This window comes from Sinocyclocheilus rhinocerous, unplaced genomic scaffold (assembly GCF_001515625.1).
Source record: "Sinocyclocheilus rhinocerous isolate Xijiao unplaced genomic scaffold, SAMN03320098_v1.1 scaffold8, whole genome shotgun sequence".
NCBI classification, from domain to species: Eukaryota; Metazoa; Chordata; class Actinopteri; order Cypriniformes; family Cyprinidae; genus Sinocyclocheilus; species Sinocyclocheilus rhinocerous.
In genome coordinates, this window is record NW_015666800.1 from 1909094 (window position 1) to 1926503 (window position 17410).

At 36.1% G+C, this 17410-nt stretch overlaps 1 pseudogene; it reads right to left on the reverse strand.

Annotated features, from left to right (window-relative positions):
- Window positions 1–16657, reverse strand: part of LOC107733089 (apolipoprotein B-100-like) — a 34250-nt pseudogene extending 17593 nt beyond the window's left edge.
- Window positions 16658–17410: the final 753 nt, after the last annotated feature.

Below are 17410 nucleotides of genomic sequence, written 5' to 3' on the forward strand. Positions count from 1 at the left end.
TACTAATAAGCAAAAATGACTCTAGACAAACATTTGTGTGTCTTTTTTATTGCTGAAGTGTGTTGAAATTTCTTCTTCTGCATTCTACTGTACGGACGTAAATTTACTTTCCCTTCAGTCTGAGGCTTATTCATTTCACTTTTGGTGTGAAAAGGCTTTTATATTTGCCAACAATATAACTTTTTTAATTTAAAATCAAACAAGCAAGCCCTGCCCAGATTTAAAAAGTAACGCAAAAGTAACGTAACGCATTACTTTCCATAAAAAGTAACGAAGTAACGTAATTAGTTACTTTTTTATGGAGTAACGCAATATTGTAATGCATTACTTTTAAAAGTAACTTTCCCCAACACTGTACACAACACACCTCATTACATTCATGTTTCAGGTCTACACATACTGTAGCCAACAGGCACATTGATGGAATGGAATGAGCGTGGCAAAGTCTGTATATGAACTACATTCACCGCAACATACCGTATAGTGCTCTAGTGTACGTCTACGCATGGAAAGCCACCAGATAAGTTTTAGTCATTTGTAAAGTGAATTCAATATCTACACCACTGTTGTTTAACAAAGGGAGGGATGGTAAAAGTCAGCCAACAAGATGGCCATCAGCAAGGAGGGGAGCAGCTGTTACAACGATAAGAATGTTTGAGACTTAAACTGCAATTTTTTATTTATCAGAGGGCGTTGGACAGGGATGCATGGCTGAAATGTTATCTATGGACCAAAGGAGATTAAAGGTTCATGGGTGTATGCAGCTGGCACTCTCCTCCTTACAGGTGCTAGAACTCGACTTAATAGGTGGGCTGTGATCACTCAGTTACAAGATAAGAAAATGCTCTTGTTAGGAGACGCCAGGTCATTCTGCAGTACATGAAGCGAAGAAATTTTCATTTTTATCTACAGACCTAATAATAATACACTCATCACTTAATAATCTAAAAGTCATAATAAAGAACCACAAAAATGTCTGTAAGGAAGTAAAAAAACACAGCAGACATTATATTGAACTCTTTTCATCTTCTATACTCATATTCATCTGCTTCATTTGGGAGGCAACATCTTGCCACCAAGAATAGATCAGCAGTGATTTGAACTAAATATTAAATGCATATTTTTAATCATACAACCTTAATGTCATAAGATTTTTGCATTATTCTTATAGTTTTATATTATTTATGTACTTTTACATTATATACTATATATTTATGTTTTTATGTTTGTATTCTTTGTTAAGCTGAACATAATTTTACACACTGTAGACAATGCAGTTTAAAAAAAAATTTTTAAACTACAAAAAAAAATGTAGTTAAAAAAACACTGCAAAAACATTTGAACAAATCTGTTTTTGTTCCCAAAGCAACTTACTGATGAAGGCAGATTTTCCTGCAAAAATTATATTCTGATTATAATAATATTTTTCAATTTGATCTTATCAAGTTCCCGTTAACATTAAATGTCAAACTAAATCAAGTCAACATCAACGTTTTTTTAAAAAGTCTGCCAGTATTACACACAGCTTTCTGTTGTCTTGCCATTATTTATTAGACCTCCCAAAAGCTGAATTTAGAAAGCTGAATCCAATTAAAAGACATGACAATAGTGTAGTATGCACACCCTCCCAGTAATCTCCATTGGCATTTTCAGTTGTTCCCGATGAAGGCATAGATAAGACAGAAACAAAATAGGACAGTACATTATTTCATAAGTTCAGGGCAAGAGCAGTTGCAAGCGTGTGTTAAGTGCCAGCACACTATACGCTCACCTGCTTAGATAAATATGTAGCATTTGGCTGTTAAAGCTGAAGAAAAAACTTGAGAGAGTTAAATAAATACAAATATATATATTACACACACACACTACACAGTCAAAAGTCGGGCTTTGTTTTTGCCTGCCGTCTGTGCAGCTGGTAAGTGATGATATGGGGCAGTAAGTAACACCTGCAATAGCAGCCAAGATGTGGGCATGTCTTATAAACTTCAGACACACTCCCCAAGAAGGAGTCATCAGGCCTGGCTGACCAGGTGGAATCCTGAATTGTGCAATTTTGTTCGCATAGGTTATATTGGGATACAGAACAACAAACGAGAGCTTGCCAAAATCAATAAACACATGCCAGAGCATAAAAACATGACTTCCTACAGACAACATGGCAATTCAATAACTTCAGTTTGAGAAATAAACCATTGGTTTACATTTACTCAAGTTCTTTCTAAACATTTTCTGCCTCCAGCTCCCTATTCATTTTCAGTTACTGTCAGTTTTCATCATTTAATAAATTTAAGCAAGGTGATTTGTTAGGGATAAAACCAAAAGTCTTGTGGTCTACGATGAGCATGCTCTCTGATAATAAAAAAAAGACAGTTGAGAAATTATTAGAAGCAGAAGGCTGCAATTATTAAAATCTGCCATTCAGTCTTTCCACAGTTTAGCCTTCTGCTGGTCAGCCTGGACTTATGTGGGTTAATATCTGTCATGCATTTGCTGGAAGACACAAAAGGATGCAATGACTTCATCATCTAAATAATCTGACTTTGTCAAAAAATATACTGGGTGCAAATTAAAAATCAGAAATCTTCCCAGCACTTGAAGACATTGACAGATTGTGTTTCATAATGTCACAATCAAACACAGACAGACCGACTCGGTTCCAATAATAACATCTGACCTATAAAGAGGAACAAGGACCAGTGGCCTGGTGGAAGATGCACAGAAGGCCAATACAAGCATCAGCAATTGTTATGATATTTACATTCTGTGTTGCCTCAAATAGAAATTTGAAATATTTTCTAACTTATTGCTACAGAAAGGTCTAAGCAGCCTAATTTGGATAACAGGATATAACTGGCAAAACTGAATATTTTAATAATTAATGTTCAAAAACACTGCTATTTCTATTTTGCCTTGATAAATCTATGAAACAAAAACTATGTCATATAATATTTATATTATATTAATAATATAATTATATTAAGGCTGTCAAAAGACTTAAATGTGCATATATAAAGACTTTCTGCAACTGTGCTCTTACTCCTCTCACTCATACTCATTCAATGCATTCAATAATGTCCTTTTATCCTCGCATCTTTTTTTCCTCATCAAAAGTGCCAATCAAACCAACATCAAACTAAAAGCAGTTATGAAGAAAGAAAAATCATAAAGGAGCTTTGTTTAATCTCTTTGTTACTTCTCTGATTTGCCCTGATAAGATACATGCAGTTAAAGGCACAATATGTAAGATTTTTAAATTAAAATATCCAAAAACCACTAGAACAGTGTTATATATTTTGCTGACTTGTGTACTTACATTATCCCAAATGTTTCGAAGAATGTTTAAATTCAGAGGATTATTATAATAATATTTTCACTTTGATATTATCAAGTTCCCGTTAACATTAAATGTCAAACTAAATCAAGTCAACATCAACGTTTTTTTAAAAAGTCTGCCAGTATTACACACAGCTTTCTGTTGTCTTGCCATTATTTATTAGACCTCCCAAAAGCTGAATTTAGAAAGCTGAATCCAATTAAAAGACATGATGCCACTGATGTTGTCTGATAAATGTGGTATTTACCTCCAGCTCCCTATTCATTTTCAGTTACTGTCAGTTTTCATCATTTAATAAATTTAAGCAAGGTGATTTGTTAGGGATAAAACCAAAAGTCTTGTGGTCTACGATGAGCATGCTCTCTGATAATAAAAAAAAGACAGCTGAGAAATTATTAGAAGCAGAAGGCTGCAATTATTAAAATCTGCCATTCAGTCTTTCCACAGTTTAGCCTTCTGCTGGTCAGCCTGGACTTATGTGGGTTAATATCTGTCATGCATTTGCTGGAAGACACAAAAGGATGCAATGACTTCATCATCTAAATAATCTGACTTTGTCAAAAAATATACTGGGTGCAAATTAAAAATCAGAAATCTTCCCAGCACTTGAAGACATTGACAGATTGTGTTTCATAATGTCACAATCAAACACAGACAGACCGACTCGGTTCCAATAATAACATCTGACCTATAAAGAGGAACAAGGACCAGTGGCCTGGTGGAAGATGCACAGAAGGCCAATACAAGCATCAGCAATTGTTATGATATTTACATTCTGTGTTGCCTCAAATAGAAATTTGAAATATTTTCTAACTTATTGCTACAGAAAGGTCTAAGCAGCCTAATTTGGATAACAGGATATAACTGGCAAAACTGAATATTTTAATAATTAATGTTCAAAAACACTGCTATTTCTATTTTGCCTTGATAAATCTATGAAACAAAAACTATGTCATATAATATTTATATTATATTAATAATATAATTATATTAAGGCTGTCAAAAGACTTAAATGTGCATATATAAAGACTTTCTGCAACTGTGCTCTTACTCCTCTCACTCATACTCATTCAATGCATTCAATAATGTCCTTTTATCCTCGCATCTTTTTTTCCTCATCAAAAGTGCCAATCAAACCAACATCAAACTAAAAGCAGTTATAAAACCACAAATCTTTCATTTCTCAAACTGCTTCAGTTTTACATAAAGCAACTTAGATTTCTATTTATTCTTTTAGCAGACGCTTTTATCCAAATTCTGTACCAAATTCTACCTACTTGGTTTGTCTTTAATTTAGTGTCCATTTTATTCATATTAATCACAGTGCTTAATGAGATCCAGAATACTCTGAGTTTAAACATATAATTCTGGTGTGGTGACAATTCAGGGGTATTGAGCCTTATCGATGAAGTTGTGCAGCTACAAAAGACGTAAAAATATTGTGAAACACTGTGTTAGATTAATCACAGTTCATTCACATTGAAGATTACCACGTTAACAGAGAGCCCAGAACTTAAAAACCTGTTTTCAATTTACTGTTGTGCTTAAGATACACCTGGAAAATCTCTTGAACTGGCTTATTGATCATGGGTGGATGGTGCAGGGGCTCCTATCACGGAGGTCTCTGCTCCGGCTGCCTGAGTCACTGCTTCAGGCACCTTATTAATCAAACTACACCTACACTATCTCCAGCCCTCTGATACATCACTCTCTACAACTGACATTTAGCTATCTGACCACCAATCAAGAGCACTGCTATTTAACCCAGCCCAATTTAACCTCAGCATTTGGGCTCTTGACCATGAGACATTTTGTTGAAGAATGACAACCAAAACAGCAAGTGCTTTACAAGACACATTAGGCTATAATGGTATGATTATAATATAATATATATATAATATGGAGTTAAAAAAAAACATTTAGTAGCATCAGTAGGAAGTACACTACACTAACATGCAGTCAAAAGTTAAGATTTTTAATGTTTGAAATAGTCTTATGCTCACCAAGGCTGCATTAATTTGATCCAAAATACTTTAAAACAGTAATACTGTGAAATATTATAACAGTTTAAAATAATTGTTTTATGTTTTAATATATTTTAAAATGTAATTTATTCCTGTGATGATAAAGCTGAATTTTCAGCAGTCATTACTCCAGTCTCCAGAAACATTTATTATTATCAGTGTTGAAAACGGTTGTTGCTTACTATTGTTGTAGAAATCTGATACATTTTGTTCAGGATTCTCTGATGAAAAGAACAGCAAAAGAACAGCATTTATGTGAAATATAAACCTTTCGTATCATTGTAAATATCATTACTATAACTTTTGTTGAATTTACATCCTTGCTGAATAAAAGTTATTTCTTAAAAAAAAAAAAAAATCTTAATGACCACAAACTTTTGTATGGTATGTATACAGCACTTTTTGTTCATACAGTAGATCATGCAGCTTAGATCCCTTACAGCTTAAAAACGTCAATTACATAAACTGCGTATGAATTCAGGAATGTTATACGATGCTCAGTGAACCGTGAGGTATGCCAGCATACAGGTGTGAATTATTGCTTAATGTGTAGATAACTGGGATTTTATAAGGATTTAATACTCACTTTAGGCCCAAAAACGTGCATCTGGGTCTAGCTGAAGAATGGTTAGACAATGTATTCAGGGTCATCAAAACAACGTTGACTGTATAATTAGAAATGCATACTTCCTGTTTTTTCCCCATCTAGAAATATCTGTTGACAATGCATTAGCAGTTCTACTAAAACCTAGCTTTGCAGTTAAAGGAAATCCATGTCGGAGTCTTTTAATTGATGAAATACAAAATCTCTTAAGACAAGTGTGCCCTTCTCATCCCAGTGAGAGTGGCTAAAGAGAATCAGCCTGTAGTCACTTTGAACCATCAAATGCTTTGCTGTGAGCTTATAGCGGATTAGCCTTAAAGGGGTCATATGATGCGATTTCATTTTTTCCTTTCTCTTTAGAGTGTTACAAGCTCTTGGTGCATAAAGAAGATCTGTAAAGTTGCAAAGACTAAAGTCTCAAATCCAAAGAGATATTCTTTATAAAAGTTAAGAGTTAGCCACACCAGATGTTTTACATACACTCAGTTTGAAAGAGGAGCATCTGAGAAGTCAACAATTAATTGAAACTTAACTATTGTTTACATTCCCATCTTTGAAAGAGCATCCTCTGAGCAATAATTTCTTTCCTTTGGGTTGTTTTGAATGTGAAATACACAGAATGTCTTATATTTGTCTTCAGCTTCTTATTTCAGCTACTGAAATATAACGTGCCATATTGTATATTAAAATATTTGGTTGTATTTCAGTAGGGAGGAAAGGTTTTTAGTCAGTTTTGAGGGTGTGCATTTTAGCAATCACATTTTATAAGCTCTTTTCTCATATTTCATGGTTAATTATCAATAGTGCATTGAGTTTTAGTAAAAAACTCAAAATACTAAAATAATTAACAGAAAGTAAATAAAAACTATAACAGCTGCAAAACACTAGACAAAAAAAAACTCAGTCAAACCATCCATTTGTAATCCTATCTTATCCAAAATTTCAAATACATGTATGTAAAATTTGGAAACTTCTCATTTTTGCCAGTGAAATAAACTCTTAAATCTCTTTCAACATTTTCCTCAAAAGACCTGACTATATGAAGTAAACAGAGGGTTTCCCTGTCTGATTTGCCTTGCAGCTTGGTGTTCCTATGCTTTGATCTCAGAGCAAGAGGGATTCCCTCATGTTCAAAGCTACAGTAACTGCAGATTGGGGACAGCTGAGATCTGAGGTGTGATTGTGACAAAATAAACCCTCGTAACTTGTCCCACGGGTGGAGATTTTCAAAAGCAGTGTGACACACAGCCCACTCTCTCAACACAACCACCCTCTCAGTAAAAGTAGTTTAAGTTACATACATAAAGTGAGTTTTACCCAACTACATATTTACGTTTCTGTTTTGGCCGCAGATAAACACAGCTGTGCTGACACATTTGTCAACTGCAAGATTGTAAATGTGACATTTTTATACAGCAATTAAATAAACAAAAGGTAATGTTGAGTGACTTACATTTTAGGAAAAAAAATGTTCCTAGTTACTGTTTTTGCTCCGCCAACGAAAATAGTTCCAAACAAAGCCACAGCTGAATTGAATCATTGCGTGTATCTCCGAGCAACATACGGTAGTGGTTTTGTTCTTGAATGATTCAAAGTTTTGAAAGAATCAATTTAATGAATGATTCAATGACTCACTCATAAAGACACATTCGCTGCGTCCGAAATCGCATACTTCATAGTATGTGAAAAACAGTATGTGAGCCGAGTAGTATGACCGAATTCATAGTATTGGAAAAACAGTAGGCGAGAAGTACCCCGATGACCTTCCGGCGTGATTCTGAAGTGCTCATACGATGGACACTTTACTATCCCATGAGACCACGGGAGAGAATTTATGAATGGAAGTAAAGCGGCGCAACTGACACTGGTGGGTCACGTGACAGTAGCAACATGGCAGATGTACTTTTACTTTACTTTACTTTTAGTCATTTAGCAGACGCTTTTATCCAAAGCGACTTACAAATAAGAAAAAGTAATTAAAACTAAAAGCTAAAAATCTATAAATACTATATATATACACACATTTAAGAAAATAAAAGAAATTAAATAAAAATGACAAATGCATACAACAACATTTCAAAACTAAAACATTTAAATAAAAACAAAAAAATAAAGCTAAAAACAATTCAAAAATATTAAAAGAACAAAAGGTATGAGTATAATAATGATTCTAACATAACACTAAGCCAAACACCAAAAAACAACTACATATGTGTATGTACAGCCACACACACATACATATACATGTACATATATATAAATACATTAAATATATATATATATATATATTATTTCATTTCCATTTTGTATGTTGAAGTACTGAAATAACTCAAATTAAATAAAAGTAAAACTTAATAAAAAGCCTATATAGACATAATAAAAAAACTAATAAAATGACAACATGACTACAACTGTAACTAAAACTAAAATAGATAACTAATACAAATCAAAGTACATTAGTTCATCAGTAATCCTAAAAAAATAACACTGAGGCAAACACACATGCTAAAATAACAACAACTTACTGACACATAGTAAGAAATAGTTTATAAAAAACTGAAACAGAAGTGGAAAGAGGAGAGATAAAAAGCGATACTTATGTCCTTTGCCGGTGTCCCTGCCCGGTGGAGTCGCACGGTAGAGTCGATGGTCTTTACACTCTTCGGTCTGCACACGACCGCAGCCGCGACCGCTTCCGCGGTAAACTAAGCTTCTTATGTGGGGGCGTGTTAGAACGAGCCGTTTTAGGTAGGCGTGGCTGACTCTTAACTTTTATAAAGAATATCTCTTTGGATTTGAGACTTTAGTCTTTGCAACTTTACAGATCTTCTTTATGCACCAAGAGCTTGTAACACTCCAAAGAGAAAGGAAAACTTGAAATCGCATCATATGACCCCTTTAACGAAATTCAGACAACAGCTTTTTTGCACCTTTGCAGTAATTAACTCAGTAATTTAATGCTGGTTAACAATAAGTTTTACAGGAATAATAGCAAATCGTAAAAGATTATAACAAGAAGTGAGGTTGAACTTCATTCCATAATTTGTGGTCAAAAAGTCATCACAAATTGGTTGCCGATGGCATTTCAATTCCCCCAAACTCACATTCGGGTCTCATTTCACATTTTTACTTTTACTTTTTTACTTTTAGTCATTTAGCAGACGCTTTTATCCAAAGCGACTTACAAATAAGAAAAAGTAATTAAAACTAAAAGCTAAAACTCTATAAATACTATATATATACACACATTTAAGAAAATAAAATAAATTAAATAAAAATGACAAATGCATACAACAACATTTCAAAACTAAAACATTTAAATGAAAACAAAAAAATAAAGCTAAAAACAATTCAAACATACACAAATAAGAAAAAGTAATTAAAACGAAAAGCTAAAAGCTTTTAAGAAAATAAAAGAAATTAAATAAAAATGACAAATGCATACAACAACATTTCAAAACTAAAACATTTAAATGAAAACAAAAAAATAAAGCTAAAAACAATTCAAAAATATTAAAAGAACAAAAGGTATGAGTATAATAATGATTCTAACATAACACTAAGCCAAACACCAAAAAACAACTACATATGTGTACGTACAGCCACACACATATACATATACATGTACATATATATAAATACATTAAATATATATATATATATATATATGATGTAGTAGGCTATGTCCAGATTTCATTCATACTACACTCATTCATACTATATAGAACGTACTTTTTAGCCACTTTTAGCGGTCGTTAAGTAAATTCAATACAGTATACAACAGTACGCGATTACTAAATCGCTAAAAAACAAACAAAAAAAAACTCCCACATATGTTGGAATTTCTATTTGTAAAAAACTGTTATGTCCTCCTAGCTCCTTAAGTTACACACAGACAAGCAGAGATTTGTACAATGAGTGCAGTGCAGCAACCAACTGTATAAAGCAACACATTCTGGAGGGTAAAGTATTTCATGTCTGTCTTCTTCGCATTGTGGAATTATTTTGCCTTATATAAACTTTCAGAGCCACACCACCAGGAGCTGGTTCAAAATCTAATGAATCATTTTCAGCCTCTCCTCAGCTGCAAGGAAACTCTTCCAAGACATAATTTATGAGTGGTATGTAGTATAAATTCAAAGTAACCTTAAGTTTTATCTTTACAGATTGAGTTCAGAGTCTCTTGAAAGTTGGTAAAATAAATCCAAGGAAAAAATTATATTTTGTGCTGTTATAACCTCTCATCTCATTTTAAGTTCACAAAAGCGGGTTTCCCTGTCATATTTTGATGTAGAAGGCAGTGTGAGTGCTCATATTTCTCTTTTGGTAAACCTTCTCTATGTTGATGCTGATTACCTACACAAACAATAAAACAATTTTCCTGACAGCCTCCATTAAGTTAGCCTTCTCATCTCTGTCCTTTCCTCTCGTCAACATCCATATGTTTTCAAGTAAATATTTATTCTAACTGAGCAAAAGATGCTCATCTGTAGTCCAAAGTCTTGAAGAATGAATCCGCTTTTGGACATCACTGAGGAATTTGCTGCACAGACTGCATGAGGCTTTTCATCACAGGATTGCTTGAAGTGTCTTTTCTCTGATGACTTCTAGGGAGTTGTGCACAGATGACCTAAATGTCTGCACGAGGGAGGCGTCAAAATTACTCACACAGAGTGATTTCAGCCTTCACTATTGCTATCTTTCTCAAAAGATTTAGCTGTAGCCTAAGAGACTTATTAGTCTCGCTAAACAACCATACACATTTTTTTTTGTCTTGTGGTGTCTGCATGCTCCTGATGTCATCTTAAAATGATTTAACAATTTAAAGGAATAGTTCACCCAAAAGTGAAAATTTGCTGAAAATTTACTCACCCTTAGGTCATCCAATATGTAGATGAGTTTGTTTCTTCATCGGAACAGATTTGGAGGAATTTAGCATCACATCACTTGCTCTCCAATGGATCCTCTGCAGTGAATGGGTGCCACCACAATGAGAGTCAGAGATGAGATTGTGTGGATTACTTGTGGATTATTATAATGTTTTTATCAGCGGTTTGGACTCTCATTCTGACGGCACCCATTCACTGCAGAGGATCCATTGGAGAGCAAGTGATGTAAGGCTAAATTTCTCCAAATCTGTTCCGATGAAAAACAGACTTAGCTCAAACTTAGCTTATTGGTATATTATACTTTGGTAGCAGAATGTAAAATGAAGTGTGAACCGAGTGTGAATTATTTGAATCATTTGATTCACACTCCTGAGATTTTCCAGTATGTTAATATTGTGTGGATTAAAACAATTGATATGTTTTGAAATACTTAAAACTGCCATTTGTTTTGTGTATGTTTTGATTGAAATACAAATTACAGGATTTTTCATAAAGAATTCAGACATTTCTCAAGCTGTGATCAGTTTGGAACTTTTAAAACTGAAACACAGTAGCAGTACAAAAAAAGTGTAGATAGTAATGGATTTCTCTTCAGAAACTCCAGTATCACTCACCATAGCATGTGTCACATATTTACATGAGTTCATCACAGTGTGTTGGCTAACAAAGACGTGATAATGTGTTATCTCAATAATGGCGGGGATGGAATTCGGAGATCTGGAGTCTCGCTCCAAACACCTGCAATCAAAATATATTGATTTTGGCTCCACATTCTCATGTACGTGTGATTCTTCAGGTAGTGATTTAACACCTGCCAACTTTATGTTTGCATTATGTATCTTAAGTAATCTCAGCACAGAGTTTAAAAAAAGGTTACAAAAGTGTCAGAAAAATGTCTATGTCTATTAGTTATCATTACAGCTTTTGGCAAGGCAAAGAGTGTGTAATGACATTAATGGTCTTAGCTAATGTCATCGTAAAGCTTTCGAAATCCTTGTGAGCTTTCAAAATCCTTAGCAAAGGTATTGTTGTCACTTCCTGAGTTTTTTTTTTTTTACCTGCTTGTAGAGAAATTAATAGAAGAGAAGAGTAATATTTATTTGCAATGCAAACTGAACCAGTGGTTTTTCATCGCCATAAGGTTTCTTGAATTTAATTTGTATGAATGTATGTGATTCTTCAGGTAGTGATTTAACACCTGCCAACTTTAACAATCTCAGCACAGAGTTTAAAAAAAGGTTACAAAAGTGTCAGAAAAATGTCTATGTCTATTAGTTATCATTACAGCTTTTGGCAAGGCAAAGAGTGTGTAATGACATTAATGGTCTTAGCTAATGTCATCGTAAAGCTTTCGAAATCCTTGTGAGCTTTCAAAATCCTTAGCAAAGGTATTGTTGTCACTTCCTGAGTTTTTTTTTTTTTACCTGCTTGTAGAGAAATTAATAGAAGAGAAGAGTAATATTTATTTGCAATGCAAACTGAACCAGTGGTTTTTCATCGCCATAAGGTTTCTTGAATTTAATTTGTATGAATGTACACTTTTTAATGTTTTGTTTTTGTTTTTACAGAGTGAATATCGTGAGGACATAATTAGCAGATAATTTCCCACCAGGTCTGATGGAGGTAAGAGACATTCTTATTGATTATTGTTTGCCAGGTGCTGTGGATAGTAAGTTGCTATACTATTTTCTCTGTTAGCCTCATAAGGATATCCCATCAGACTGGAGCTCAGTCTCTCAGTACATACACCATCATTAATAAATTATCAAAAGGAATTCCCTCTTTTATTTAGGCCGTCAAACTTAAACATCAAAGAGAAATATTAACAGATGACAAAGTACCAGTGTGAGCTTTGAAAGTACAACTGCAAAATGAATCTAAAAATCACACAGTGGTTTTGACTTAAATGATAAATTGAGTAAATTTGCTAAATAAAATTCATACATTTCAGAAATGAATGTGCCATCAGATAAATCTTTAGTATTGACAAAATGCACACAAAGACAGCTTGACAAAATGGTGTCTCTTAAAATGGTGTCTCAATAAAATCTCTTACCATAATATAATATTAACTTAAAAACTAAAACATTTTTAAATAAACTGTCATGGTTGAGTTCTATATAAAAAGCCTTTTTTACAGTATGCCACACTTGTAGAAAGTCATTTGTGTGGTATAAGCCCTCAAGCAATGGTAAATCTTTTTCCACTGTGGTGTCAAATCGACAGCTTATGTTGTGTGAAGATTCTGTGAAATTACTCTTCAAGTAAAGTCGTGTTTTACTAAGGATTTCAGGGTTTTCACAAAGGACTATGAGCTTTCAAAAAAGATAGATGGGTATAAAAATGTATGAATTTGTAATCCTATATATAAACAATAACCACATACTTTTTCTTCAAACCGCTGAATCCTTCCTCCGTCACAGAGGCTTTCACTCTGAAGATTGTTCACAAGCCTCAACATAGAAAAGGTTTATTCCATCAGCACCACAGTGAATCTCTATAGCTGTAGCTGTTAGCAAGACAAAGCTGATGATTAAAGGAATTTTTCACCCCAAAACTAAAATTCTGTCATTATTTACTCACCCTCATGTTGTTCCAAATTTGTTTTATCTCTGCAAAACAGAAAAGGAATTTTAACGAATCTTAATGCAGCTCTTTTCCATTTAACAAATGCTATGAAATTATTGTTTGGAGCTGCCAAGCTCCAAAAAATGGACAGTTAGTCACTGTATGGAAACGAGCTGCATTTTCCATTCTCCAAAAAGAATAACAGCAGAATAACAGGTTTGGAATGATAAAATGGCGAGAAAATAATGACCAAATGTTATTTTTGGATGAACTATTCCTTTAAGATTAAATCTGTTTACATGCATTCTGCTCTTGAATGAGTCATTTCAGAAGTGTCTCTGCTTGCTTGGTCTCTAAGGTTACTGATGACAAACCACATACACGCATCCAGAGAGGGGATAATAGTTTTGCTGGATATATGAGACATGTTCACACGTCTAGAAACACGACAAACGTTTTTGCATTCATGAGTTCAGGTTCCCTTTCAGTCGGTCACTCTCGACGTCACGTCGGATGACCGACGAAATTGGGATCTCGCTTAGAGAGACCAATCTACTTCGAGTGTAAACTAAACGAGCCAATGCACATTGGCATGCGATTATTGCATCCAGCTGCCGCTGATCACAGCGTGAGTATAAGTAGGCAGCAGATGCAGCGCATATTCAGCTTTTCGCTTCGGAGCCGAGCGATCACATCGTTCTGCTCCTGACTACTCTACTGAGAGAAGAAGACTGAACGAGTTCAGCGCGCTCTTGGAGAGCTCTTCGTGTTGGCGGTACGGCGCTTCAGCGGTGGTGGTTTCCCGTGTCGAGTGGGTTGCACACATCAGGCTGCACTACCCCCTGTTTGTGTTGCAGATGATCATCTCCCCTGTGCGCCTCAGCACGCTAAAAGAGGTTTTCCCCCTAAAAGAGCAATATCGGGTGCGTCTTTTTAAAGAGGACGTTGCGTGGCAAACTTGACGTACATTCTATTCATAAAAGAATCCTGAAAAAAAGTATCATAAATTCCACAAAAAATATCAAGCAGCACAACTGTTTTCAACATCGATAATAAGAAGAAATGTTTCTTGAGCAGCAAATGAGCAATTAGAATGATTCCTGAAGTATCATGTGAACCTACTACTTAATTCTCTTGCATATAAGATCTGGTTTAGAATGATAATGTTTGAGCACATACTTGTAGCACAGTTGCCATTTTCATAGTATGTAGTTGGATAATATTTCTTTGAATGTGTGTTGCATTGCATATTCAACAAATGCTACAAAACAGCTTAATGATGCTTATTGTAACTGAGTGGGAAGGGGCATTTTTGTGCACTGTATTCAGATTTTCTTCTAGATTTGTGGTTGTGTGTGGTTGTCTTACTGTTTATCTTACAAGACCTATAGGGGGCAATATACATACATGTTAAAGTACATGATTTTAAATTAAAGGTTGAACTGAGTTCTTATGTATATTGGGAATTGGGATGGTTGTCACATTTGTTTTAAATAATTACAGTATTTGTTGGCCTAACTATATACTGAATCATTTTGAGCTTTAGAATTGGCTTATTGTTTATACTGAACTGACAACCTGTAAATAGTCTATAATATGCTATGCAATGGTAGGTTCCCATTGTGACAAATACCATAGGCTGTTACCAGGGCAGGTTGTCACAAAAGGCTGCATGTTAAATGAACGATACTTTTTCCTTGGTAGAATTGATAAGACCTACCAAAAAAAAAAAAAGAATAAAAAATGTGACAACTCCACTATAGGCCTCCCCTATAAGCTCTAGGTAAACATAAAAAACGTACTCGGTTACAAACGTAACCTCGGTTCCCTGAGATATGGGAACGAGTACTGCATCTGCTAAGATGCTATGGGGAAAACTCCTTTTTCTCAGATGACTGAAGCTTTTTCAATTACGCAGTGTAACTGTGCAGCCATTGGTTCGTGCAGTAAACTAAAAACGAACCAATGGCTCGGCAGCGGAGCTGCACAAGCCTACAGCAATGAAGCCCGCCAGACCCCGCCAATATGGGCGGGGCCATCTGGCTATATAAGCATATAAGCATGTCGCCATAGGATTCTCAGGTTACTTCGACTGAAGCGACGACTGAGTCGTGCAGCTGTATAGCACAGCTAAGTATGCAGTATTTGTTCCCGTATCTCAGGGAACTGAGGTTACATTTGTAACCGAGTACGTTCCCTATCGATACTTTACTCGTACTGCATCTGCTAAGACGCAATGGGGAACCAGTACAATCCTGCCATGTTATGCTTAGAGGAACGACTCATACTTGCCTTAAGCACCACAAGGGGCTCAGAGGAACAAGTAATTTTGCAGGGAACCCTGCAGGAGGCACTAGGGCTAAACTCATAGAGGTCAGTCCAGCCATAAGTAAATGTTCCAGGAATAAAACCTACAGCCTCGGCACTCCTTGAGGACCAAGAGCGCAGGTAGGCAAAGCCTGAGACTGGTTCTGCCCTGAGGTCTGCAAAGTCGGGACGTCCAGATTATAGAACCTGGTGAATGTGGACGGCGGGGCCCAGCCGGCGGCCGCACAGATTCCTGCAATGGACACACCACTAGACCAAGCCCAAGACGAGGCCTCTAGTCGAATGGGCTCTTACTACCATGGGGCAGTGTAGGCCCAAGGAGGAGTAAGCTAGCGCAATAGCATCAACTACCCATTTGGAGAGTCTCTGCTTAGTGACTGGAAGGCCTCTGGTGCGGCCACCAAAGCATTTAAAGAGTTGTTCTGACTGCCTGATTGGGGCGGAACGTTCTATATAGATTTTCAATGCCCTGACTGGGGAGAGTAGTTTTAACTCCTGATCTTCCTCCGAGGGGGAAGTGCCGAATGAGTTATCACCTGTGCTCTGAACGGGGTGGAGAGCACCTTAGGTATGTACCCGAGCCTTGGTTTCAGGACGACCTTAGAATCGTTGGGCCTGAATTCCAGGCAAGAGGGGCTCACAGAGAGCGCCTGTAGATCTCCCATCCGCTTTACCGATGCTAACGCCAGTAGCAGAAAGTCTACTTTACTAGAGTAAAGAGGCACCTCGAGGAGAGTCCTCCCTGGCGATTTATGTAGGACACTACCGTCATGCTGTCCGATCGGACTAGGACATGGTGTCCCCTTAGGTCTGGCAAGAAGGTGCGGAGGCCTAAACACACTGCCAGCATCTCCAGGCAGTTGATGCTCTCGCAGTGACCGTCAGCGGCGTGCAGAGCACGGGGCGGCATTTGCATCAACGCCGCAAAATTTGCTCTTTTAAATTAGCTCTTTTAGATCGCCGGATGGCGGCAGGGGATCTGGAAAACTGGCGCTGCTGCGATGCTGTAGGCAGCTGCGAGAAGCGGCGAGATCGGCCGAGCAGTGAGGCATTTCAACGGCGAAGCTTCAAGTGCCGTAGTCTCAGCGAAGATCGTCATCGTCACTGAAGGAGAAGAAATCTGAGAATACTATGGTGACATGCCCGCTAATATAGCCAGATGGCTCCGTCCATTGGTTCGTTTTTAATTTACTGCACGAACCAATGGCCGTGCAGTTACACTGTGTTATTGAAAAAGCTTCAGTCATCGGAGAAAAAGGAGTTTTCCCCATAAAGTCTTAGTAGACGCAGTGCGAGTGAAGTATCGATAGGGAACATGTGTCATGCATGTGCTGCATAAAGTAGGCTTACTACTTAATTCTCTTGCTTTGATTTAATTCAATAAAATTACAAAATTTAACCACATACTTGTTGCACAATTAGCATTCTCATAATATATTCTGATAACAAGTCTTTGAATGCTTGATGCATATTCAACAAATGCTACAAATGCTAAAAATGTGACATCTAGCCCCAGTCACCCCATATACAGTATACACTCTAGGTAAACATTAAAAAGCTTTCAAAACATCTGAGTCTGCTTTTGGAATAATTACAATGTTTGGAAGGGGATTGTACGGTGGCCGAGAGAGCTCAACGCACTGCAAATAGAAAAAACACCTGC